At 41.8% G+C, this 27,674-nt stretch overlaps 2 long non-coding RNA genes and 1 other non-coding gene across 3 annotated transcripts; all 3 read left to right on the forward strand.

Annotated features, from left to right (window-relative positions):
* The first annotated feature begins 2,439 nt into the window (after positions 1 to 2,439).
* On the forward strand, positions 2,440 to 18,267 carry LOC120308091. The gene is made up of 2 exons (XR_005556742.1): positions 2,440 to 7,143; positions 13,402 to 18,267. It is a non-coding gene; the product is annotated as an uncharacterized LOC120308091 (long non-coding RNA).
* Positions 5,704 to 5,775, forward strand: TRNAT-CGU. Its single transcript has one exon. It is a non-coding gene; the product is annotated as a tRNA-Thr (tRNA).
* Positions 18,268 to 20,993: 2,726 nt separating the features above from the next.
* Positions 20,994 to 22,921, forward strand: LOC120308090. The gene is made up of 2 exons (XR_005556741.1): positions 20,994 to 21,053; positions 21,540 to 22,921. It is a non-coding gene; the product is annotated as an uncharacterized LOC120308090 (long non-coding RNA).
* Positions 22,922 to 27,674: the final 4,753 nt, after the last annotated feature.

Here is a 27,674-nt window from a genome sequence, read left to right on the forward strand (position 1 = left end):
AGTCGTAAATCAAGGACTACTTGAACATCATGTAAACATATTCATCCAGCATCAATGTTCTGCAGGATAAGAGCTTTCCTATTAACAAACATGGCTAACAAATGTGGCATCTGCAATATTGGCCAGGGGGCACGGGGACCCAAAGAGATTGAAATCTTTTGGTGATCTTACCATTCATTCATTGCCTATTTAGCTGAAATCCTTAAAATATTTAACAAGGTACATTATTTTCTATTCTGACTTTTGCTGTTTTCCAAATAGAAATTTAGTTCTTGTCAGTAATATCTGTATCAGAAAAAGGTAGTCCTTAATCTATGGAGGCAAAATAATTTATCTGCTATCTACACTACTGTTCAGTGATTGGCTAGGTTTGCACTTTGTGCTGGACCAAAATATTGTTCATGCAGCTGGATTAGAGTGTCAAACAGCTGGATTTATAAACCATAATATGTGAACCCAGTTATTCTCTCACATAATTAGTGTTGACCCCAACCAAAGGGCCACAGCAGAATCTTACAGCAGTCCAAAAACCTAAGTTGTATTTCATTATTCCTGATAATAAAATGCTAATAAGAGTATACTTTACCACTGCACAGTGTATTAGGAAACAAGAAGTCCGTGCACTTCAATTCCCGTATTTGCAGAGAGAATAGGATACAAAATCCAACAACTCATTCACTTTTTGCAAAAGGCTGCCCTTTCCCAACATAATTTGATCTGTATTTATACTGCCAAAAGATCATCAAGAGAAAATAAAATTGGCATCTTATAATGGCGTCTTATAATGTGAGACTGTTATACCAGGGTTCTATTTGAATGAGCCTGCTAGAATTTAAAATATTTCCTGAAATGAGTTGGAAAATGCTAAGCCACTGCCTCAAAGGCTGTCTTTTTATCTTTTTGCCTTGGAAATTGTTGCTCAGAATCATAAGCAAGAATCATTTGAATTGACTGCTCAACTGTGACTATCACCGATATATCTCTTGATTAATTTTTTCCAGTGAACCTTTGGTCATCTTAACTTGCCTGTACAACAGAAGAATGACACAAAAACATAGTTAAAGAAAATAAAGCTCCTATGTCTGGACTAGTCTTGGCTATGACTTAAATATATATCTAATTATGCTGCTTTTGGGAAACTGCCATATTCTTCTTTAAAAAAAAAAACTTTACATTGGCAGCAGCTGCATCAAGTTGATCTATCCCAGCCGCCAAATAGGCTGACAGAATAACAGTTTTGTAGTAATCGTAGTCTTTATTTCAGATGTTGACCACCATTGAACAATGAAGTTTACAGCCATCCCATTTTAAATGTCCATTCTATGTTCTGTGGAATAACTAAAATTTAAGCCACAATTGCACACTTTTTGCCCAGGAATAAATTCCCTCACTCCAGTGGGGATTAATTTAAATTAGCTCCAATTGTGGTTTAATCCTTTTTAAAACCAGTTATCTTAAAACATTTGTAGTTCTGTTCGCAGTCAGTGTATTACAAGAAATCATATAGTTCCAAAATAGGCTAACTTTGCTTCTTTATTCAGAAGTAAGTTTTACTGTGCAAAAATGGGGCTAACCTCTAAGAAAAGTAGCAAAATCCCATTCAAGGGGAGGTTGTGGCAAAATGGCGGGAAAGGCTTCCAGTGTTTCTCAACCTTGATAATTTTAAGGCATGTGGACTTCGACTCCCAGAATTCCACAGCCAGCAATGCTGGCTGTGGAATTCTGGGAGTCGAAGTCCACATGCCTTAAAATTATCAAGGTTGAGAAACACTGACGGTTTAAACTGATTTGCCACATGCCTAATTCACCTCCTCTGAGTTTTAATATGCAGTCAGAAAAAAGACAAAAACAACTACCGGTACTTCCTGAAAGATCCTTTTGAAATTGTCCATCAAATTTGGGACAAATTAAGTGAATAATTTCTCAAGGAAGATGATGTTCTCCAAGAATTATCTGGGGACAAAACTTTTGCTTAGGTAATTCTGCTAGTGAAAATCTTCCTCTGGGATTTAACAGAAATGCCTCAGGGAGGCTGCTGAACCTGAGAGAAAATTAAACAGGAAAGGCAGAACATTTATATACATCCCTTAGCCACTGCACAATTAAGTACAATAATACTCCCCTGTACCCCTGAGAATTTCTCTGAAAATATTCTCTTTAAAAGAGTTTCTAAAACACCTTCTTTTTCAGTGTTGAATTTATTTGCTCTGCATCTGTTCCAAACAAATAAGTAGTACGGTCGTAATCCAGCATCCAGTTCTCCATATTCATTGCCATTTTGGTATGTCATACTTGGAAGTCAGATCAGCAGGTAGTACCCCAATACCCTTGAAGCACTCCTCCCCAAAAAGAAGGAAGCAAGGAAAAGAAAACTGATAAGAGGAAAGGAGAATGTTAGAAACCATCTTAGAAAACCACACAATTCCAGTGTATCTGAGAGGCATTCTGTCTTTATTAAACAATGGCAAGTGCTTGAATCAATTGGTTGTTTGGATCGAGTCATCTGAAGTCATCTAAATCAGAGGTCCCCAGCCTTCTGGGCACCAGGGACTGGTTCCGTGGAGAGAGGTTTTTCCACGGACCGGAGGGGGCATGGTTTTGTATGTTACCTGCACCCCATGGATGGGACTTTGTTTGTGCGGCCCATTTGCTGGCATGCCATGGCTCGGTACTGGTCCATGGACTGGGGATTGGGGACCCCTGATCTAAATCCCCAATCCTGCTACTGCTGTTTTAGGCACACAAATAATTCCTAGTGATATCATAGCAGCATCTATCCTAATCTTGATAATTATATTTATATGCAGTAGCTACCTAGCTCATAAACATGACTCTGGGCAGCTTACCATAAACACAAATCATAAAAGAAACAAGCATTGAAATTATGCCATAATAAAAAAATATTATTTAAAAAGACTAGGGGAGAGTATCTTCAATGTTACATATGTTTATTTATTCACCTTTCCAAGCACCTAACAGTCCAAATCTGATCTTATTTATTTTGACATCTGCCAACCTTGATGAGGTTCTGCTCTCTTTATAATGTTCAGAACTGCCTTCAACCTCAGATGTACTGGACTACAATTCCATGATGCCTGTCACAGTGTTCGTATTGGGAGGTCACTTCATTGTTACCAATTACCCTGTAGCTCATATCAAAATACAAAATAAAACATTCAGAATAAAACATAAAATATGTTTAAAACAGCAGAACTATATGTAAAAGAGAAGTACAGGAAACAAATTAAATAGAGGCTAAATAAGAAATATTTCTGTTAATTTACCTCTATCAGACCTATACAGTAGGTATATCTCAGCTGGACTGTTTTATTGAAATAAAGGATTGTATTGTATGCAGTTTGGGGATGACCACACATGAAATGGATAGTTCTAATATGAGGGTCCCAATTAGTTTGCCTGTCTGATGTGCAACCCAAGAAGCCAGTCTCTCTTTCTTATACATCTGATACTCAAATAATATATGTATTAGGTCTTCTATTGCTGGAGCTCTGCCAATGTAAATACATTTCTTATAAGGAACTTCATTAAATCATCCATATTTAATCATTGTATCCAGCAGCTCAAATCTTGTGTTTGTAAATACCTCCCTAAGATGTTTTGGCATTTCTATTTTTAGATATTTGGCAATTTGGAAGGTGCCATTTATAACAGCTCATCCATTTCAGCGAGCCAAGCTTGTTGAAGTTGGCTATCTCTGTTGGTGCATCTATATGTATTGGTGGGCAGTAATGTGAATGGGGAACCAGCATATCCAGAATATAGGATGGGGAATGAATAGTGATAACATTTACACCCTATTGCAACGTTGTTGTTTACCTTTTTTTAAGAATTGACACACGATTGTGCTGTGTGGTACTAAGATTTGACATCAACTCGATAACCCAATCAGCCACCTTTAATAGCTATGAATTGTTTTTAGACTGCTCATTATTCACAATGGCAGTCTTTGCTGCTACGATAGATGTCAATGTGGATATTCCAATTACTGTACATAAAAACTTGAGTATATGGGTATCTCTTCCAAAGCAGGCCTGCTTACCAGAATATTATTAGTCCACTTGAATTTTATCGTTTGGCTGTTTTTCCAGAAGATCTAGAGCAAAAATGTGGTCCTAGGATCCTTGAGAGTTCCCCAATATCTTTTCGGGGGGTCCTTAAAATCAAAATTATTTGCCAACTTATGTTGAAAAATAATACAATATTAAAATTTCATCCAACAATCTTGGGCAGCAGTGGCAGCAGCAAATGGATCAATTTTTAATATGGTAAATAATCAATATAACCCATTCAAGCAAAACATTTTTGGGGATCCTCTATAACTTTTAAAAGAGGGAAGGGATTCTGAGAGAAAAAAGTTTACCGATCTAGGGGGTGGAAAGAGAAATTTTGATTTGCTTACAACTGTTCAGATATGCTTTGTCACTTAGGTGAAAAGTTCAAGCTCTTTTCTTCAAAAACCAATACATAACTAATGCAAAACATGCTTTAAGACTGCTTTTAATTGAATAGCTTTTATAAATAAACAAAATAAAAAGCCCAGTATAAATTGAAAAGACAGGAAGGGGAAAAGGAAAGAGAAAACAATCGTAACAAAAAAAATATATCTTTATTTAGCATTGACTTCCCTAAACGAAAGGGAATGCACTCTGCATATGCTCCGAGACATCCAGTCCAAGGCAATACTCATGCTTGAAACTCCTGCCCATTAAGCAAATCAAACTCTGCAACCCTAATCAACTATACGTACAAACCATATGGTGAATCCAAAGAACATATAACCATCTCCCGAAGCGAAAATGCAAAGAACGAGCAGCGGCCGTGATGAGAAGAGGCAAAGCCATCTTTATGGCCTTTGCCAGGACTCCCGTGTAAAGAATACATTCCGTCTGAACGGAGGATCCCAGCTCGGCTTTTGAAAGCAACGATCCCCCCAGGACCGGCTTTTTCAAAATCCATTTGCTCTCCCCGGTGAGGAAAGCGCGTCGCTCCCCGTTAAGTGCAAGCGTAGCAATTCCGCCGCTCCCGCTTGCAAGCCGGCGCTGCAGTCCGGTCCTCCGCCGTTGCCTCCAACTCTCCACCCCCCTTCCACCTTCACCTCGTGGTGGGGTTCAAAATGGCTGCTTTCCCTCCTCCCCCTCCTGAAACTGTAATCCGCCTCGCTCCGAGCGGCCGAAGGAAGCCGGAGCGAGGTATTCCCCCAGAAATCACGAGCGGCTGCCCTTTGTATTTACGCACGGTGGGAAATCCGGCGGTGCGAAGGGCACCCGGGCTCCTTCGCCTCGGCGGATTATTCTCTATTCCCAGGGGGAACCGAGGTCCCAGGACTCGCTTCTGCGCCGTTCGGGCTTTAGAGGAATACTCGTGCGCGGCCAGGGACCGGAGTGAATGAGGATCGCAACCGTTCTTGTTTCTTTTGCACGCTGTGCAGAAAAATCGCCGCACTGGTTTGCAGGGGGAAGGTGTCGGGCGCTGCTCCTTTCGGGATTGCAAAACTGGGGGGTGGGGGGGGGAAAGGTAGGAAGAAAAAAAAATAGAAGAATGTCCGCCTGCTTAGATTGGATCTCTCGCAATCCTCTCCCCCCCCCCCGCGGATCCCGAGCACGAGGCGCGTGGAACCGCGAATGGAACGTGAATCCGGAACCTTCCTTCCACTGGCTGCTTTTCCCTGCTGCTAGCCCGTCAGGCGCGGTGGCCAAGTGGTAAGGCGTCGGTCTCGTAAACCGAAGATCGCGGGTTCGAACCCCGTCCGTGCCTCACGTTGGACGGCGCAGCGCCGCGGCTTGGTACGAAAGGGAACGAAGTGGGATTTCCTTTCTCAGGCCACTTTTTACTCGGGTTCCATAATTGAGGAAAAATACCAAGCGGAAATGGAGAAATGGGCTAGCCTGCAAAAGATGTAAGGGTTAAAAAAAAAAAACCTGTTGGGGGAAATGTGAGTCTGGATTAAAGAAGCGGATTCGGCTTGCAAAAATAGGGATTAACAATCCCGAGAAGAGAAACTGAAACGTTGTTCCTATGGGAAACTAGTGCTGCCAGGCCTGAATTGCAGAAGTCCGATCGATCACCGAGAAAAAGATACAGAAGCCGCCCCTGCCATCTAGTGGTCGTCCGCATATTCCCCGCGTAAATCTTCCAAATTTCGAGAAGCCGAACTGCAGAATGTCGGGACCGGTGTTGGAATGATTCTCACCAGCGATTTTAAATTAAGCTGCTACAAAAAAAAGAGAACAGTAACTTGGCACTGTTTTCCCCCCGTTGTGCGGTATTGCACGGGAAATGCCCTTCGCTTCCATTTTTTTCCGTAATGGCGGGAAGGCTTGCAAATGAAAAGCCGCAGCAGCCCACCTGCTTGGGCTCTCTCAGCCAGCCCTCTCCTCCTACATCCGAAAGGAGAATGGCTGGGTTGCTTTGCAAACGGGAGGATTTCCCAACGTCGAGGCTGCGGAATCTTCAGAAGCGCCTCAAGGCAAATCACAACGTTGCATTTTCTCTTTCGGGGATGGAGGTGGGATGGGGGGGACTTGTGCATATTGCCCTAAGCCTAAGAGGAGGAGAGCCGACTTTGAGAAGTCGGGTCATGATGGATGCCAGCCTCCCCCCCCCCCCCAAAAAAATATCTAAGGGAACTCGGAGAACTGCACGGTCCTCTTGAATTAGGGGATTGATCTAACGGAAAGCTTTGCCCTCCGACCGACGCGGGGTAGTTCCGCGCTTGCTAATCTGGAGGAGTCTCGGGCTCCCGTTTTAAACACGGCGGTTGTGGTTGCACTGCGCGCGGGAGCGCGCGCCGCAGAAAGCCATGCCGGAAGCAGCCGCTGAGGAGAAGGAAGAAAAGCGCCTTTTTTTTCTTCCTCCTCCCAGTCGAGTCCGCGTGACGAGATCATTAATGCAGTACTCGGTTTTCCCCAACCAACCAATTGCCGCGTGCTTCATTGCCGGATTCGGGGAAAGCCCCTCTGTCCTCGGGTGCTGTTTGCTAGAAAAGTATGTTAGTATGCTTCAGACGTGAGTTGTGCCTCGAGCACGCAAAAGGAAGGCACGAGTCGGAATTCGGCGCGGGAGCCGTAGATGAGCCAATCTGGTTCTAGTGGGGAAGGGTGCTGGCCCAGAAACCAGGAGGTGGTGAGTTCTAGTTCTGCCTTAACCGTGACTGTGAGGCCAGTCTCTCATTCTCAGCCCAACCCTCTTCACAGGGTTGTTGTGGGGAAAATAGGAAGAGGAAGGAGCATTAAATGTATGTTCACCACCTTGAGTTACTTACAGAAACAAAGGGATAAAAATAAAAGATAGAAAAGGAGTTGGTTCCGTCTCTCAAGGTAGTACGAAAATCTTGTGTCATCATTTGAGGTTTCCTCCTGAGTTTCGATATATTCATTAAAGGGAGGTTTCGAAATAAAGCAATGACTTGCTTGCTTTCAATTTTACTGTTGTGGAAGTGAGAGGATTCTCCGGAAAAGGCATCAAAAATTATCAGTGGAAAAATCAACTTGAATTGCCAGTGTTGTCTATTAGAATAATACGCCTTAAATCACAGTTTTATTACAGTTACAGTTTTATTACAGTTACAAGGAGGACCTAATATTAAAGGGGAGGGGGGAATGCCTAAGAAGAAGAGCAGTGGCATAAATTGCAAAGGAAGGGAGCAGACTCCCCTTCAGAGGGTCAGAAAAGTCAAGATGGTGGGCACCATGAAATCAAAGCCTTGCCCTTTCTACATGCATCAACAATTTTGATCATATGATTGGGGCCTACATCATGACACTCTATCTGCAGACACACTGGATTGATTTATTCAAGAGCATGCTGGACAGTCATCTTTCGGATACTTTCATTTGGATTTCTATCCTGGGCCCAGATTGGGCATAGTGTCTTTCCTTGCTTCTGTACTAGACACCTAGGCCTGGTTTTACAATATTTATAATATTATGTGTTTGTGTAAAGAAGGAATTGCCCAACCAGCACTTGTGGTCTTATGGGTAGTGTGATCTCCAATATTGGCCATTTTCAAAGCCCTGCTCTTCATTAGGCCAATTTAGAGTTGGAAGGGACCTTGGACAGGTCTTCTAGTCCAACCCCCTGCCCAAGCAGGAGACGCTATAGCAGGGGTCCCCAACCCCTGGGCTGTGGACCAGTACAGGTCCCTGGCATGCCAGCAACTGGCCGTGCAAAAAAGCGAAGCCCCATCTGTGGGATGCAGGCAACACCCAAAACCACGCCTCCTCTGGTCCACAAAAAAATCTTTCTCCATGGAACCGGTCCCTGGTGCCTGAAAGGTTGGGGGCCACTGCTCTATACCATTCCAGAAAAGCGGCTGTCTAGATCTGTGCCTTTTCACAGATTGTACTGCTTTTAGAATATGACAGTATTCGAGTACCACCAGTCACCTTGCAAGTTGTCAAAAACTTGATGACCAAGGAAAGTGATAAAGTACAGGTAGTCCTTGACTTACAACAGTTCACTTAGTAATTCTTCAAAGTTACAACGGCACTGAAAAAAGTGACCTACGACCATTTTTCACACCTATGACCTTTGCAGCATGGCCCCAGGGTCACATGATTTATATTCGGATGCTTGGCAACTGATTTATATTTATGATGATCGCAGTGTTTCAGGGTCACGTGGTCCCCTTCTGCAACCTTCTGACAAGGAAAGTCAATGGGGAAACCAGATTCACAACTGTATTACTAATTTAACAGGTGCAGTGATTCACTTAACAAATGTGGCAAAAAAGTTGTAAAATGGGACAAAACTCATTTAACAAATTTCTCACTCAGCATCATAAATTTTGGGCTCAATTGTGGTCGTACGTTGAGGACTATCTTTACACCCACTTACCACACTCTTAATGGGAAATTTGTGCCTCTTTCTCTGACATTAATCTTTGCAGTGTTCTATCCCCTTCTCTCCCTCTGCTTGTCTCAAAGAAGTCTTTCCTCTGTCTCTCTTTCTCTGTCCCCTTCTTTCCCCATAGTTTTTTTTTCTCTCCCTTTCCCACCAAAACCTCCTTTTATATCCTCTCCTCTTTCCCCCCTCCTCCTCCCAGAAGGGCCAATCAGCTGGAGTCCTGCACCAATCCAGGGCATTCAGCAGAGTTCCCACAGGCCTTTTTGGCACTGCCACTGTTTCAACTCATTCCTCTGCTACACTTGTACACTTTTTTTTTTTACAGTGCTTTTCAGTCGTAGGTGTACCACATGCCAGGTGCAAGCTTTGGAGCTCCCCAGAGGTTTTCCTCAGGCAAAATAGTAAACAAGGCAAACACAACGTGGCTGTCACTGGCTTCAGGTTACATTTGGGGTAGGGGCCAATTAGAAAATCCATAACCTTCAAGTCAGCTGGGTGACTTTGTGCTGGAGGCCTAGTAATTGGAGATCTCTCTCTCTCTCTCTCTCTCTCTCTCTCTCTCTCTCTGTGTGTGTGTGTGTGTGTGTGTGTGTGTGTGTAAAATTTCAGTTCTGTAGTTCTGTTTTCTTTTAAGGGAGAGGTTAAATATGGAAATGGAGAGACTCACAGAGCCAGTCTTGAGAAGTCCCTCAACTGCCCAAATATTGCCATTGAAAATCTCTCATTGTGCCACTGAATTGGTGTGATGGATTATGAAAGAGGTCACCTGGGGTTCACGTATGGGCTACTCACCCTAATAGAAAAGGGGAGCAGAGGTCAGAGTGATGAAGAAGGGTGATTACCCCCCCCCCAGGTTAGCAACCTGTTTTTAATCAACTTGGATAGACAGTTTTATTCTGATGAAACACTATACCAGTAGTAAGCTTGAATAATGGGGGAAAGGCCAAAGAGATAGTGAGGTGCCCTGGTTCTCTCCCTGTGCTCTGCAACCCAACCTTTTTCTGAGCAGGTGACTCAGCAGATAAAGAGATCAGTCTACAACATCCGCAAGACAGAGAATCTGGAAGGCAGCCTAGAATTTGCCTGTGGTTTCAAGTTTAGTAACCTGGGCTGTCCCCCCCCCCATCTTCTTCTTTGTCCCATCACTGATTAATAAAGGGCAGTCTTGTCTGCCCAGTCCCAACCAAACTGCAGCCTCACAAACGAAACAAAAGGTTAATATGGAGAAGATATAAAAAGCCCTGAGATTATGATTTAAACTGCTCAAGGGCTTAAAATGTTGCAGAAACAGAAATTCACTGTTTTTAAAACAAATTTATTATTTTTTTATTCAATCTTGAGGAAGCTCAGTCTCTTCCCGACCCCAAAATACTATTTATATAACCGCTCTGTTAAATTTGATTGAGAAACTATTAGGATGTTATAACATACAGAAAAAGATTAGTTAAAGTGTAGAGTCATGCAAAAATTCATGCTTATGGCTACTTTGTTAAAATATAGATGACCAAGCAGAATCTTTTAAGAATGACTTATTACTGTTCCTTGTTCAATTAATTTTTTTATACTGAATTCCCACATGAATAGCACATGGCAGTGCAGGAAAAAAGTTAAAAGAGAAACGTTTCAATATAATGAACAATAATATACCCATGATCATATTTTTGTTTTTAATTATATTTATAAATAAATAAGCATATGCAGTATACATCTATACATGTTGGAGGGAGAAAAAAAAATTAGGATTTACTGATGGAAGTCCTGAATGAAAAGATAGGCCTTCAGCGGAGCCCAGAAAGATGGAATAAGCATCCCCAAATATGAGCAAGGGATGCAGAGGTGACTGGCTGAGACTGCTGAAGGCGCCAGGCCTCTACTTTAGTGCTAGTGACACCATTGTCACTGTGCAGGTGGCCAAAACAACAGAAATGGCCGGAGGGGGAGTTTAAGAGGAGGCAAGGATTACTATCTTACCAAGGATTGAGGGATGGGAAGGACAAAGCAGGAATGGCTTGGATCTGGGAGGGTCCTCACCTAAACCCTGGTGGGATTCGGTTAACAACGGCAATGAGGACTGCTGTGATGGCCATTGCTAAGCAATGCAGTCACATGTTGCTGCGGTTTACAATAACATCATGTAGTGACAGAAATTTTGGTCGTTTTTAAGATGAATCACATCTTAAGTGAAAAGCTTTATATATCTGTTGTATAGAAACATGTTTGAGCAGAAATTCTGTTTCCATTTATCCAGAGGACTTCCTTCAAGGGCTAAGCTTAGCCTTTGGGCTAAGCTCAGGTCTTAATGGAGAGTGGGGGCTGCCAAGCCAGATGGGAAGCTGTGACTCTCTTAATGCTGCTGTAGCCCAGTTTCTTCTGGCTGAAATTTCTCGGAATTTGAAATAGGAAGGGCACAAATTATCTTCTCTTCTTGACCTCTCTGCGGTGTAGTTTGAATAGAAGTTACATGATGTTGTGGCCCAAATCTTTAGTGGAAAAATAGTCCACTTAATCAAATGCATTAAACATTTTCTATCTTCATTATGCAAATATGGAAAAACATTGGCTTGAACGAAAGAAGAGAGTTAAAGGGATAAAAAAAATAATCTGATTCCTAGTGGTGGTGCCCTTATAAGGGTTTGGGACTGTTAATGTTTTCTTCATAGCTGTTATTGAAGTGATCTCTATTGTCTTCTTCCAGGATTTTATAAACATTTCCAGTCTAGTCAACAGCTTTGGAATTCCCACATGGTACACCACCTAAGTATAAGCCAAGATTGTCACTATTTCTTTTCCAAGATCAGCCACAGTTGGCCATATTCTTGGAAGTACATACAGTACAGTAGCTTAAAACATAAAAAAAATTGAGAAGGATGAAATTGGTAATTCTTCCAAGTCTGGATACGCTAAATTATCCCAATTGCTTGGGTAAAGATTTTGGCAGGTTTAGAATGACTATATTCCATCAACTTTCATAAAGAAATATTGTAAGGGACATTGCCGTTAATCTTCCATATGTATTCTTGTTTGTAAACCTGCCTCCTTGTGGCGAAATCAAGATACAACCCTGGAAAAACTCTTTTAAGGCTTTGCAAACACAAGTACAGTAATCTTGGAAAAATGACCAGGATAGGAGAAATCACTCAGACTTTTTTTTTTTATGTTGACCCACATGTGAAAGAGGCTTCTACTTGAGCAGCTTGGAAACAGAGACTGTCCCCTCCTGGTAGAGGGGTAAAGAAGTCTTTATTTATGTGATAGAAACACAAGTGAAAAGACATAGAAAAGGGACGTTTTTATCACCTAGTAGCTGCGAAATTTGATATCTGCTTGTCATCTGCTATGAATATTTTGATCACATATTGCTTTTTTATTGTGGATTATGAAATTGCTAACTATTTTGTATCATTCTGTGAAATGTGTATGCATTAAGGAGAAAAAAGAGTAGTGTCTCCTTCCGATCCCTCAGCTCCTGGTGATTATTTGCAGTCATCCACAACTATATTGGCAACAATATAAAAGTGGCTTGCATCCCAGTGCTATCTTCACAATCTACCCTAAAGCTCTAATATTTTCTGATGGTCTCATATTCAAGTCCTCAGCAGTTCTGATCCTTGTTAGCTTTTCAGATCAGTCAAGGTATCATAAATCCTCAAGTAATGGTGTGGGGGAAAAAAGGAATTGGGGAGACCCTACTGCAGACATGTCAAACACAAGGCCCGGGGGCCGGATGTGGCCCGCGAAGTGGTTTCATGTGGCCCGCGAATCCATCCTGGAAACAGTGAGGGAATGGCCTCCGCTGCCTTGGCCCTGGCCCAGGCCAGCCGGGAGTCAATGTACAATTTTGTGGTGGCCATCTTGGCACTAGCCCTGGTGGACCATGCCTTGGCACTTGCCCCGGTCCCACTCCCTTCTGCCAAGAGACCCTCAGATCTGTCCTACCCAGGCCCCCAAAGGCATCCTTGATCCGAATGATGTGGAACTGGCCACCCCCACCCAGTAGGCCACATCCACTCCATCCACGCCCACCCAGTAGGCTGCACCCACTCTGGCCACACCCACCCAGCCCACCAAGGGCAACCGCAATGCTGATGCAGCCCTCAGTGAAATTGAGTTTGACACCCCTGCCCTAGTGGGAAGCCCTCTTCTTTCAGCTGTTAAATTTACATGGGTACTGCCAGGAAAAAAAATAGCTGACAAGCTTCCTTTCAGTTTGAGGTTTACTTAGTAATATTTTACTGGGTTTCTGCATATATAAAACTGGTACCACTAAAATGGATGGGAGGGAATAAATTGATAATATAGTTAAAGCAGCAAAGAAAAAGAAGTGAAACATGTCTCCAGCCTTCCATTTAGGGCAAGATTGTTGAAAAGGTGGTCAGACTGAATTTCAGAGGGCCTGGAAGAAATGGATCATTTGGATCAATTTTATTTGAGTTTCAGGCCAGGGCATAGTACCAAAAGGGCATTGATTGCACTTGTGGATGACTTCTGTTGGGGCCAGGATAGGGCTAACTGTTCTTGTTTTTCTTGATTTCTCAGTGACCTTTGATACTATTGACCATAACCAGCTACATGGTTCGGGAACTGAGAGGCCCAATGTTGCAGTGGTTCTCCCTTCATCACGGCTGATTCCAGTCAGTGTTGACAGTAGAGAGCTGGAGCCTGCGATCCCTAACCTGTAGGGTGCCCACAAGGCTCAACTCGCTTGATTTTCTTTTTTGTAAAAAGTATTTTTTATTGAAGATTTTTTTTACAAAGTAAAAAGATAAACATGAAAAATATAGAAGTAAGAAATATACAGTGCTGAGAAAAAGAGAAACCAAAGAAGCTACTTCCAATCTTCTCTACAGCAGTTATATACCTAATACTGTTCCCCTCTTTCAATTCATCCCACACACAAGCCTTTTTAATCGATATATAAATCACTTTTCAAATAAAATCAAATCATTTTTATCAATTTTCAGCAAAAAAAGTCTAGTGTTTTTTTATATATATAAAAGTAGTTGTTGCTACCACTCTAATCAAACAAGTTATTTTAGCAATTTCTGCAAATTCCACCATCTTCACAGTCTACTCTGTTGTGGCTATTTCTGTGTTCTTCCATTTTTGTGCCTATAATAATCTCACTGTTGTTACCACATATAAAATCAACTGTTCATGAATATTTTCTAATAGACTTTTCATAAGTCCTAGTAAAAAAATTGTAGTTTCAATAATTTTGACTCTCTCGTTTAACATTTATATAAAACCTCTGGGCAACACTATCCATTGAGGCCATGTTTGATCAGTATGATGATGATGATACTCAGCTGTATTTCTCAACCCCTGGTGTTGCAGTCAAGACCTTTTCCCAGCAATTGGAAGCTGTTGGGTCTAAAGCAGGGGGAGGGGAGGAACCTTGACTTTTACACAGATTATATGTTACATATAATTGGAACCCTTTCCTGGAATGAGAGCTTCTCATAGTTACTTATGTCATGGTCACCTTGTGCATAGAGTATTGCAATGTGCTCTACATGGGTGTGCTCTTGAAGACCACATGTAAGCTGTGGCCAGTCCAGAATGTAGTGGGGTGAGCAATTATGAACCCATCAGTGTGCACCTGTTAACACTTCTGGCATTTGAAGTATTCTGAACGGAGTTCAAGGTGCTGGTTCCCACCTATAAAGCCCTTCATGACACAGGGCCTGAATATTTGGCAAGAAGGGTATGTTGTGGACCTTGTCAGCCAAAGAATTCTGATTGGTAGGGTCCAGTAATAAGAGCCTCCTCTGCTGTTGCCACCATTTTGTGGAACAGTCATTGCCCGGCCTTCAGGAAAGGTGTTAAAATGTGGCCCTGCCATCTTGCTTAGGGTGCAGAGCATTTGTCTGTGGGACTGATTAGCGCCTGAAAGCCCTCCTTCCACTTTTAACATTGTCTTTTTAAATTTTATATACATAAATATTTTTAATATTTTGTTTGTACACTACCCAGAGTCCTTCTGTGAGGAAGATGAGCAATTTTAAAAGTTTGATAATAAATAAAAATTTCTCCTTGTTGCAGAAGTTTCAACAGAGCAGGTATACTTTGTGTGTGCATTAAGCACAGTCTCTGATGGGACTCAGAGAGTGCATTTTCTCTTTTATAATGCCTGCCCTTCAGAGTAGCATCTCTCCAGAGCTTCAAGCTGTTCTGACTGTAACCCTAGGGTGATGATGATTCTATGGGTCAGGTCTTTCCACATCTTTCGATCTTGCACTGCTTCTTCAAGTTTTTCTATGCTCTGGCTGGTGTCAGCTTTGATGGTGTCCAGCTACCAAGTTCTTTGATGGCCTGGTTTCTTTTACCACTAACACTTCCAAGTTTGTTCCAGTTCCCCTCCTTTGACGTGGCCAAATAAGTGAAACATAGTTTTGTGATTTTTGCCTTCCTATTGACAAGGTGTTATGCACTCCAGTACTTGTTTGTTATGGTGTTATGCACTCCAGTACTTGTTTGTTAGTCACCTTTGCTGTCCAAGGAATAGACCTTAGGATACCACTGCAGATTAAAAATGTTAATATAAATTTGTTAGCTACTTTCAGTGCTGTTGTGGAAAGGCAGGATAAACATATTTTGAATAATTAAGGAAGTACTGAACACCAAATTGAAGTTGCATTCTTAATTTCTAGACCATTCTTTATCACTGTGGATTAAGAAAAAAACATGCCCTCTGTAGTCAAGATGTCATGTTCTTCATGAAACTGGAAATCAGAATGATAGCGGGAAGAGTACAAATAGGCCTGCCCCTTTTTTACCCAGTGAGGAACTGGGTCTTACTTACCACTAGACCAAGAGCCGTGGTGGCGCAGTGGTTAGAATGTAATATTGCAGGCTGACTCTGCCAACTGCCAACAGTTTGATCTTGACCAGCTCAAGGTTGACTCAGGCTTCTAGCCTTCTGAGGTCAGTAAAATGAGGACCCAGATTGTTGGGGGCAATATGCTGATTCTGTAAGCTGCTTAGAGAGGGCTGTAAAGCATTACGAAGCAGTATATAAGTCTAAGTGCTATTGCTATTTGGCTACCTAAAATCTACCGAATTCCTAACAACCAAAGCAAATTCTGGAGAGGGTAAAACAAGCCATCTACTCTTGCACAGAATTTCTTGGACTTTTGCAAGAACTCCTGGAATTTGACTTCATTGGTTTTCTGCAAGATTGGACAAGAAGCACCTTTTCTTTATGGTAATGGTATATGGTAATGGTATCGGTTGATTCAAACAACAACTGGAGCTCTACTGGTAGTATCAAAACCCTTAGAGTTTTCTCCTTTGCATATTATTCTGCTATCTCTCAAAGGGAATCCTATTCCCAATCCTGTTAATACACATAAATCTGTGAATACAAGAAAAGAGATGAAAGTCTCTTATAGCTGAGTCCCATAGTATATATCAACTGCAGGCTTTCTTGTTTGGTCTTGTGGCCAAACCTGGAGTGAGATGCAGTAGTACTGAGTTTCATTTATTTTATTTTTCTCCCACTGTTGTTATTGTTTATAAATAACTCAAAGCTGTGACATACCTAATCCTTCTTCCTCTTCCTATTTTCCCCACAACAACCACCCTGTGAGGTAGGTTTGGCTGAGCGTGACTGGCCCAAAATCCCCCAGCCAGTTTTCCATGCTTAAGGCCAGGAGTAGAACTCATGGTCTCATGGTTTTCTAGCCCGATGCCTTAACCACTAGACTAGACCAAACTGTGCCATTGTTGAATGTGAAGGAAATGAAGAGAGTCACTTTTTTTAAATTCAGCTGAATGGGAAGTAATTTACCTCTTGGGCAGAATCCAGCCTGCCAGGTTTCAGTAAAATTGTTTCAGAACGTTTTCAGTTACTCTTCCTTAAAATCTGGCTTTTTGTCCATGAGGGGGATGTGTCTATAGCTCTGTTGTTTGGGGATATAATTTGTTTTTAAAATGTAGCAAATGTAGTCTTTCCTGTGGGGAACCACTGCCAAGTTTCAGACAGATGGATTTTGGTGCAAATGGAAGTGATTATATCAATGTTTATTAATGACTCATCACTTGTGTAATAGAAGGACTTGTACTGAAAGATGTTCCCTTTCATTACATCCTTATCCAGCCCTGCGAGCAACAGATAACCAGAGGGGCTGGACTTTTACTGCCACAGACTTTCAGTCTTACAGCCAGGTTAGAAGTAAAAGATCTTATGCCTGGGTAGCATAAAAAGGAAAATAAAGTCTGAATTATTGGAATGTTTATTCCAATCCACATGAAGCTGTAGGTGAGGATAAAACTCTTCCTGGGTGATTAAGCACCAACATAAACAGGATGTTGATAGAACTATATAAGACAGCACAGAAAAGAGATTGTATGGATGAAATTACCAATAAATCTAAACAACTGAGTCAAAAGGGGAGGGATACTAATAACAATAGTAATAAAAACAAGAAGTTGGTTAAGGAAGGCCGAAATGTCTAATATTAGTAGGTCTTCCATGAAAAAAGAATCAAGTGAATTAGGGGAAATTTTCTGGAGGAGGAAGCAATCAATTCCATAACATTTTAAAAACCACTGAACACAGTGAGCCAAAACAGGCCGTAACTTGAACAATATGCCAAACTGCAGAAGGAAGAAACCTGCAGAGCAAATCAGGCAAGTCCCCAGTGGACTTGCAAGTACTCCTGTCTCCTTCAGTACCATCAGTTGTTTGAGAAAGCATTTTTTCTTAAACCACACCCCCCCCCCATTTCCAAAAATAGAGGAAAGGACCAGATTGTTAGGAATGTCCAAATCTGGACTGAAGCTGAATGGACTGGGCCCACTTCCTTCAAGGCAGAGGTCTTCAAACTTGGCAACTTTAAGACTTGTGGACTTCAATTCCCAGAATTTCTCAGCCAGCCATCCAAAAGATCTTACCAAAGTACCTCGCTCTTCTGCTTCCTATGCACAACGCTTGTGGGTCTTCAGGCAGATTCTTGGAAGTTAAACTTTGATCAGGTTTAGCAGATCAGATTACATGAGGAAGGAATAAAGTAACAGCCTATTCTCCATGGAGGGGAGACTAGCAGTTTACAATGTCTTAGAACATTTTTTATGTCATAAATACACAAAACACAAAGTTGTAGAATATTGCAGTAATAAATATTGAGGTAGCTGCCAAGTGAAGCCAGTCTCACAAGGGCAAACACTTAACAAAAACTGCTCAAAGTGTTTCTCTGCTCTTCTCCAGGAAGCCTTCCACCAGCACCAGAATGGATTGGCAAGGACAGGTGAGGGATCAGGGTAGGCTCAAGTTGCTGTCACTCTTAAACTGCAAGAGTCAGGTTTGGGTAAAGGCTTTAGATGTGCCTCATAATCAGGCCTGCAAATCTGATTAAGGACAACTATTAATTTAAAAGTCTCACTAACAATTTAAAAAAAAAATCTCCAGTAAATCAGTAAGGCTAACCACAAGCCAAGAATCATGTGTTTTAGAAAGGTCAGCCTTTTTTATTTTTGTTTCCATTTTAATTATTATCTATGACTTTAAAATGTTTATATAGTTCTTGAATAAATAGGTTATTAAAAAAAAAAGAAAAACATTTCTGCAGAGGGGAAACTGATGGATTTTGAGATAATCTGGTTCCAGGCTGGGGCACTAGAGCAGAGGGATGCAACCAAAATTTTGCTTGGTCAAAAACAGCCACTTGGTTGTAATTTTTAATGTGACTGAGGGGGAATATTATGAAATACATGTGGGGTAATTATATAGCTTTCATCTGATTCTATTAAAGCTTGAGTGAAATGCATTTTAGTTTTAAACCTCTTCCTTTTTTATTCTAGCTTCGCCCACTTTAATAATCTGTTACACACACACATACTCACTTCACACACCATTCAGATACTTGGCTGGTCCTGCAGCTCTATACAATAGGGACCCTGAGGGTTTCCAAATTCCAATTAAGTTTGGAGAGAAATGAGGGAAAATGCTTTCCTCGGGGTTCTGCTTCAGCTCAGAAGCAATGGGAGATGAAGTTGTTTGGAACTTCGTCTCCTCCAGGATGCTCTCTAGCCATCTCAAAAGTTAATCCCACTGCAATTAAGGGACCCATTCCCACAAAGATGTAGGATTTGCTGCCTGAAGATAACATGGATGGCGATAGACTTGCTTGGAGTAATTTAAGGGAAATCTGAAATCAAATTCTTTGATTATGTCCTGTTCCTGTTAGGGTGCTTATTCTGGTTTTGGGGAAATGCATTCCCATTTTCACTACTTCTGCCTTGGAGTACTTAAAGAAACAATGTCATAGAATTAACTCCTCAGCAGAGAAAATCTCAGTGTGAATAACCTCTTCGTGTTTTGTTGCTTTCCAGGATGTTGGGATTATTATAGGATAATGGCCTTCCCCAGTAACAGGTGTTCTTGTCTGTGCATATTATTTATATATGCAAGTTGTTAATCCTGTTGTAATATTTCAAAAGCATTTGGTCAATGTGCCAATTGTAATTACATCTGAAGCTACAAGGTGATCCCTACAAGCAATTTGCCATTAATAGCCATAACCTGCAATGAAAGTTTCACAAGAGGGCACATCATGTGATTGTGTACTTCTGTTGCTCTTTGGTCTCTGGTGGTGTTAAAAACAAGGGGAGGTCAACTCTAGTCCATTGGGGTAGTTCTCCCTCCTCCTCCTCCTCCAGATACAACTTTCTCATTTGAGAGGGGAAACTGTTAGTTCCAGATTGGGCCTTGCCTAAGATGCCTTTGACATCATCACAGGGAATCAAACATCTACCGTAGAATGAGGGAGAAGAGCTTGCTCTGCTCTGTTTTAGGAAGATAGCGAATCTTATCTATTGGACTACAGCCCTACCCCTGCTTGCTACAACTCCACAACTGGGAGCCCAACAGATATGTCCTAGGGCAGGGGTGTCAAACTGCCGGCCCGCAGGCCACTTGCATCATACGGAGGCTGCACCCACCCCAGTTCCGGCAATACAAAAAAAGTCACGATATGTCACGTGACATGTCATGTGATGCAGTGAGTTTGACACCCATGTCCTAGGGGAATACTACCCTTCATAAAACACCGTCTACCTACTTTGGATTTTAAATCTTAGAACTAGTTCAGAGGTGAAAATCAATTTGGATAAAAGAAAGGAGGCTGCCCAATTGACCAAATTCTACTTTGCAATTCAGGACAACCAGCCTCAGCCCCCACCGCTATCCCACTGCCAATTGGACTCCTCTTTCCAGGCCGGATACCCAGATGCCAATCAGTCATCCCAACCTAGTCAGTTGTTTCTTCCCATCCTATTTCCTGCCTGCCATGTCTGAAAAGCAGCAGGGGAGAATGGGATCAGGCATATGGCTAGAACTGAACCCATCGGAATGAGTATTAGGGCTTTCCAAAAGTTTTGACAAAGTCCCTCACTTTGACAATGGTATTATTGAGTTGGCTGAGGAACTGTCAGTTTCAAAGACAGGCTCTCTTTTGCCATTGATAGGCAACTAGCTGAAGGACAGGAAAGACAGTAGGAATCAATGGGCAGCAAGCTATTACTTGGAGAAGTAAGAGGACTCTCACGGGTGATTGATTTTTAATCACTGTTTTCTTTTTTGTCACTGAAACTGGCACTGCCTATAGCAGTTCTATAAAAGCTGCATTTTGCTGAAAATAGGAAATATAGAAAAATATGAAAAATTGCATTTCTTTCTCCAGTGAAAAGATATCTCTCCTTCTAAAGAATTTGAATATTCCGAAAAGTATAGTTTAGGTTTTGTATCCAATATGTCTATTCTGGATTAAATCTTTATTTTTTTAAATTCAGATTCTGTTGATATTCCATTTGGAAAACACTAGATTTACCTCAGTTTGCAAGGATCTACCTGCAATGTTCATCTAGAGCAGCGGTTCTCAACCTGTGGGTCACGACCCCATTTGGGGTCGAACGACCATTTCACGGGGGTCCCAAACAATGCAGTGCGCCATTTTTTCCCCTTTTTCCTTAGCTGTGCTACTCCCTTTTATTCTATTGGCTTTTGAAAGCCAATAGAATAGACTCTCTTGAATAGAGTCTAATTCTATTGGCTTTCAAAAGCCAATAGGAATTGTCCAGGCTGTCGCCCGCCAAAAGTCCCATTCTGCAAACGGTGCTGCAAATTGTCTGCAGCGAAGGCGAGCTGTCTGGAAGTTTTCACCCCTCCCTGCTGAGCAACTACTGAAAATGTAAGTAAAAGAGGGCCAGGGGTGGGAGGCTGGTGGGCACAGGGAGGGTTGCTGACGCACGTGGGGCCCGGTGGGTGCCTTACCTCCCTTGGGCTGGGCCAGCTGGTGGTCACCCTGTGCCGTTGCTGCCCCTTGCCAGCTACGCCTCGGCCGGCGCAGGGGGCGGCACCATGCATGTGCGGTGCTCCCGGGCAGGGAAAGTCCTCGACTTACAATCGGTTGGGTAGTCCTCGACTTATGACCGGTTGGGTAGTCCTCGACTTACGAGCAGTTGGGTAGTCCTCGACTTACGACCGGTTGGGGGGTCACGGCATTAAAAAGGTTGAGAACCACTGATCTAGACATGTGTGCATATGGAGGGGTTACTGAACCTAGTGTTGCATTAGGGCCCTCAATTCCTTAAATACACCTGATGCTGTAATTAGCACAAATGGGACTCTGCATACCTCTTATCAATCCAGATGCTTCTTCTCACATCATTTGCAGCTTGCCTATTTGGGTACCCATTGGTGATGATGCACTACACTTTGGGCCTCAAGACTAGCCCTGGCTGAAACACACTTTTTAAAAAAGGCTTTGTATAAAATGAGTTGAAAACATGTCTAATAACAACACAATACCCCAACTCCAAAGAACTGATTGTCCAGTTGCAACAGAACAGCACAACAGGTTTGTGCAGCTTGAACATCAAGTTAAAGGTCATCTTTTGCTGTCACTAAAAATAAGCTACAATGGAAGGTTCAGGGGAGGGAGGTGTTCTCTTGAAAGTGACTTCCACAGAGTGGTCTCACAATGAAGCCTACTTGGTTACAACCATCCTACAATCCTAGCCTCTTGTTTTTTTAAGATTGGACAAAGAGGGTCAACCACACTGCAGAGCTTAACAACCCACCCTGTTTATATGAATTCTGGCTTTCTGAAAGTATCTTGAAGGAATGAAGCATATTTGATTAAGCAGAATTAGTCTGCACGTATTAGTTTATAGAGAAAGGATACAGATTGAAGTACATAAGGGCCCCAAGTCTTTTTTCAGACTTTCAGAAGACATGGCTATTTTAAAGAGCTGCTGTGCTTGTAAAACCCTACATTTTAAAGCACCTCTTCTCAATCATTTTGAAAATATGCACAGCCCTAAAATCTATCCCAGAAGTCCCCAAGTGAACAAGCATATATCCTTATCAGCTCTTGGTTTATTTTGGGAACCCAGAGGCAAGGATAAACCCTTCAGTGTTATCTTCCTTCACACATAACAAATCAAAGGTGGAGATGTATGTCACATCATGTCCTGGAATTTAGGTCTATTTCCCCTGTTATTTTCAGTAGCAGGTTAATGCATTGTTCCAGGTCCTTCGGTCTTAAACAAAACCATTCTTACATAGCCTTCTGATTGCCAAACTAGTCTGAATAGTATCTTTTACATTTATTTTTAGAAACGTGACAGTAGGGATGTGCCACAACCTGCTGGGCATGTGATTACATCTGAATTGAATGTTGCAATTAATCCTTTCTATCTCTTCTATCACCTCCTCCTCCTCTACACTTGCCTCGTTCTAGTACACATGCACTGACATACAAGCCAAGAAGCCGGAGAGGAATATTCACATAGTCCCAACGGATTAGCTTCCAGATGCTTGGAGAAGTTCCACATATCTGCATATCTATATACTTAGCTTAATCCTGAGTCTGGGCCACCACCTGGCATTTGGAAATCTCTAGTACAGGTCCTGTGGGGATGAAAGGAAGATATGTAACAGAAGGCTCCAGCCAGAGCAATGTCCTCTATCTTTCTATCCATTGTGTATGTTAAAATTCACGGCTACTGTCTTTACCATATTAATATTAAAATACAGTATGATTGACTTTTAAAAGGATCTCACAGTCTTTGGGGATTAGCAGACTGGATACCTAGTCCTTCAGAGGTTAAAAGCAGTCCTTCAGTTCATTTCATATGCATCAGATTTCCCAACCTTGACAACTTTAAAATATGTGGACTTCAGCTCCCAGAATTCCAAGGTGCCATGCTGTCTAAGGAATTCTGGAAGTTGAAGTGCACATATCTTAAAAGTTACCAAGGTTGGGAAACCTGATGTACTTGTTTACATGTTCCTTACATTCAAATGTTTATAACTTTGGCTCTCCACATCAGATCCTGAGCTTGGGACTCTTCTTTTAAGAACTGGGTTTGTTTAAACATCAAACACATGCTAATTGAGCAAGTAACATTTCCTCCCCGTTTTACTTTCTTCAAATGGCTTCTGCTTAAGCCCTGTTCCTGCACCACACCCTATTTCTAAACAATTTCACTTATCAGATTCCAAGGACCTCAGGCATTTAAATATACATAAAAGAAAGTCTCTCACATAACTTTGAAATATGTATGAAAAAAAACTCAATAAAAAACCCCTTCAATCACTGTCAGCCTCTCCCATATAACAGGCACAATAACAGCAGCTTCAGTGATCATGTATACATGCATATTATCGAGATATCACAGATCAAACTCCCACAATTAATGGCAAGACTCAGCTTCATGTAAAGCTTAAATGGGATGATTTTCTTTTCATGGTTAAGACAGCCAGGCAGGAAAAAAAGCATGCATCTGAGCAATTTTGTTAAGGTGTCCACATGTTGTGAAATAATATATGATCAGTACTCAGCGTAGTTATGCGGCTGACATCCTATTTTGGATGAAAAGGTATGATGTTGATGTAGATAATCCATCTGTTCTCGAAGGACAGAGGATTTTCTTTAACTCAGGTTGTCTATCTTTTTAGCTTGGATCGTCTAGGGTGATCAATAAAAACAAGCCAGTTCTCAAGCAGAAAACTTCCCTCCAGCAATTCAATTTTTCTAGCTGCAGAATGCCAGAAATTGAACCTGCCCCTTCCGCCTGGAAAACTTGCTCAGAAGCACCTGTGTTTTAGTTTGTACATGACTTGCCCTTGGAACAAGTGCAGGGGATAAGCTTTCTTGCAAGTTGATTATCCATGTTCAGAGTGACAGACTGATTTCCATTTAGTTGCATTTCATTTTTACTCCTGACTTTCCATTGAAAAAAATATATATACAGGGTTGCAACTGGATCTCTGAATGTCAGGACTGGGCAAGAACATTGCCAGAAAGAGATTAACTGGTATGACTCAAACATATGCAGGTATAATGGGTGCAACAGGGTTGGGGGATGTGGGTGTGTAAACGTGCTCCACCCCTATTTTCCCATGCAGTTTCTGTACTGATCTTTACACTGATCCTCACACTGAGTCTGGAAAACCTGCTTATCTAGTTCTCCAGTCATCAGTCAGGGCTGTAATGCAAGTATGTATGATCATATCTCCCAAATCTACATGTTTGCAGGTGGATGCTTTTAGGCATGTTTTAATGAAAATTAGACGGAGTTTAAAATGGTTGCATGTTCAGTATTTAAGAAGTTGAGTACTTGAGGGCTAGGAGTCTTCAGTACTAGAGCTACAAGGGATGGCCCTTGCAAGTTGACCACTAAAGATCAAGCAGCATTTCTCAAACCTGCTCATATTAAGAGAAGGATCAGTATGGTAAGCTTAGATAGAAAGATCAAGTGACATAGTGACATCTTGTTGATACTTGTTGATTTTTGGAGTGCATAGATGTCTTGGTTCTTCAGATACACTGAGATTGTAGCTCTTTAATTTCCAATCAACATTCTGGCTAGAAAGTTAAAAACAGTTGTTCCAATGCATTTGCAGGATGCCAAGAGGGGGACCGCTAATCTCATCATTTTAAAAGCCATCTGATACCAATGAGTCTTGGCTTACAGATTTACTTTATGCTGTACATTCAGGATACTTCTGTCAGCCATCCTTGGTTAGAGTCCAACCCATTAAGTGACATTTATGCACAATAAAAAAGCCAATCTTAAAACATTAATCACTTGGATCAAAACAGCAAAATAACTAAGGTTATCTTAAAGGCAGGCGTCTTGTCTTGTAGGTTTTCCAGTTTGCTGTCTCAGATGCATGAAGTTTTGCTCTCCTTTGCCTAATCATACCTTGGATACAGAGAAACCAATTAGAGACACGAGATTAAATGCCCATGAAAAGCATGAGACATAGCTAATAATATTTCAGTGTAAAACTTAATTGAATACAGTGGTAATTATGGCAGTGATGTTGATTGATGTCTACAGCAAGTGGTAGAAAAGCTCAGTAGGGATTGGATAGCATTTATGAGAGGAAACCACCACAAATCTCAGGGCTTTAGCCTCAACTGGGAAGTAAAAAGATGTTCTGGAAAAATGTAATGGCATACCACTTCTGTACTGTTACCAAGAAAACTACGTAGATGCAACTCCTTAATCACCAGGAATCAAGGACATCTAAACAGACACATTACCTTTAATTGGTGACAAATTACATCTTAGTTATGCTATGTTCATTCTTATTGTTTTCCTTCCTAGCATTTTCCCATGAGTTCAGGGTTGATCTAGCGTTGATCTATTGGTTGCGAAAGGAATTGACTGACCGTCTTGTCATCAGAGCCTGAGGTCATGGGCTAGAAGAGAGTGACTGGCCTAAAGTCACTTAGCTGGCTTTCATGCCTAAGGTGAAACAGTCTCCTGGTTTCTAGACTACTGTCTTAAACCACTAGACTCAAAAGGCTCTCATCCATATATATTTTTACAAGGGAGAAGCTATGGTCAAAGAGTAGAATCAAGTTTGATACTGGATTCTTACATAACTCCTCTGCAATATCTGTTTCATATAGCTACTGCTCTGGTTACCTATGAGAAATCTCTGGAAACAAAATGTGCAACATCCCTATCCCTTTTTGTTAGGTTAGGCAGCCCCACTGCAATTGGGGCACACATATTCATAAGCATAGGCATTCCTTGATTCCTGATTCAAGCAGCAACTGATTTTATGTTTAATCTAGCTGAAGGTATGTCCTATCTAAGGGGGATGTGGAAAAATGTACAACAATATACAGTAAACTCAGCACTTAAAATACTCAATCAGCAGCAATGAGAAAAGGCTAACAATATACCTAGCAATAAAATGGTCAAAATGTTATGGGCTAAAAAGTGAAGAGAGAAAAACAGTAATGCAGCAAAGTAGAAGGAAATCAAGTTGTACATCTAGCAAATTTCCTGGAGCAAATGTATAGAAATTTAGATGCCTTTAGCTGGTTACAGGTAATTTACTTTAGATGTCTTATAATGCAGAATATAGTTTGAATGTACCGTAACCAATAATTCTAGTTACATGAGCATAAAGGACAGACCAAGGGCCTTCAAATACAAGTAGTCCTCAACTTACAACCATTTGTTTAGCAATTGTTCGAAGTTACAACAGCACTGAAAAAAATGACAACTAGTTTTTGCACTTATGACTATTGCATCATCCCCAAGGTTACATGATCAAAATTCAGGCAGACAATTGACAATGTATTTATGATGGTTACAGCATTCTGAAGTCATGTGAACAACATCTGATACCTTCCCAGCTGGCTTCCAACAAAGCAAAGTCGGTGAGGGAAGCTTAATGACCACATGATTTACTTAATAACTACAATGATTCACTTAACAACTACAAAAAAAAACTTTATAAAATCAGGCACAACTCACTTAACAGCCACCTTGTTTAACAACAGAAATTCTGGTCACAATTGTGGTCATAAGTCAAGGACTATCTGTACCATATTTATTGTAGAATTTATCAGCAACCATCCTCAGTCTCCCGCAGGGCCAATGGGAGTAGGAATCAGTGACTTCTTAAGAACCACCAATTTTCCAGGTGAAAACAAGCTGTTAGAAACTGCAACACAACTCACTACTGTTATTACTATTACTGTTGTTGTTCTTACTATTCATATTTATAGTCCTCCGGCCGTTTAAATCAGTCTCGAAAGCACTCTCCCATGTTTCCCCACAACCACCACCCTGTGAGGAAGGGCAAAGTAAGCTTCTATAGCTGAGAGTGAACTAAGCTTTCCCGTCTTATTCCAATAGCTGAACCACTACATTATTTTATCGGGTTTTACTAGGGAATAAACCTATTTAACCAACTGGCCTCCTTACTAAAGGAGTAGTTGCCAAACTGGCTTCTGTCCCTATGTTGTACTCAGCCGATCAGGAGATCTGATCCAAGGCACCCATAAGGTAAGGCTGTAGAGTTGGCCCTAAAAAAGCTGAAGGCCAGAGAGCCGGCGGCATTACTTGGCTGGGCCTCACAGGGTGGATTATGGGAGCTGTTGTCTAGCTCATTTAGCTGAGGGGAAAAAACCCACATTGCTCATGCCCTGCGTTTTGCTTGTGCTGACAAGAGAACGAGCGGGCGAACTCGTGCGAGGCCGACTACTGCGTCTTTGGAGTTTGCCTTCTAATCCAAGTCATTCTTGGCTCTGACCTCTCCTGGAAAAACCGCGAAGCTGCTGGAAATTCGCTACCTGTCACGGTCCCCGAGTTCGAAGCACCGCGGGTCTGACTCAGCAGAAGGCAACCGCGAGGCTCCCTTGCAAGGTGCGGAAGGAACAGCGGCACCATCGGGGCAATCGCCAGACCAGCGCGCCCGGCGGAGACCCGACGGTAAACTTGGTCGTCGCCGCCGCGCTGGCTTCTCTTAACAGCACTGAGCATAAACGGCGCCC

The sequence above is a fragment of the Crotalus tigris genome, unplaced genomic scaffold (assembly GCF_016545835.1).
Source record: "Crotalus tigris isolate CLP2741 ecotype Arizona unplaced genomic scaffold, ASM1654583v1 scf7180000017865.1625608, whole genome shotgun sequence".
In the NCBI taxonomy this organism is placed as follows: domain Eukaryota; kingdom Metazoa; phylum Chordata; class Lepidosauria; order Squamata; family Viperidae; genus Crotalus; species Crotalus tigris.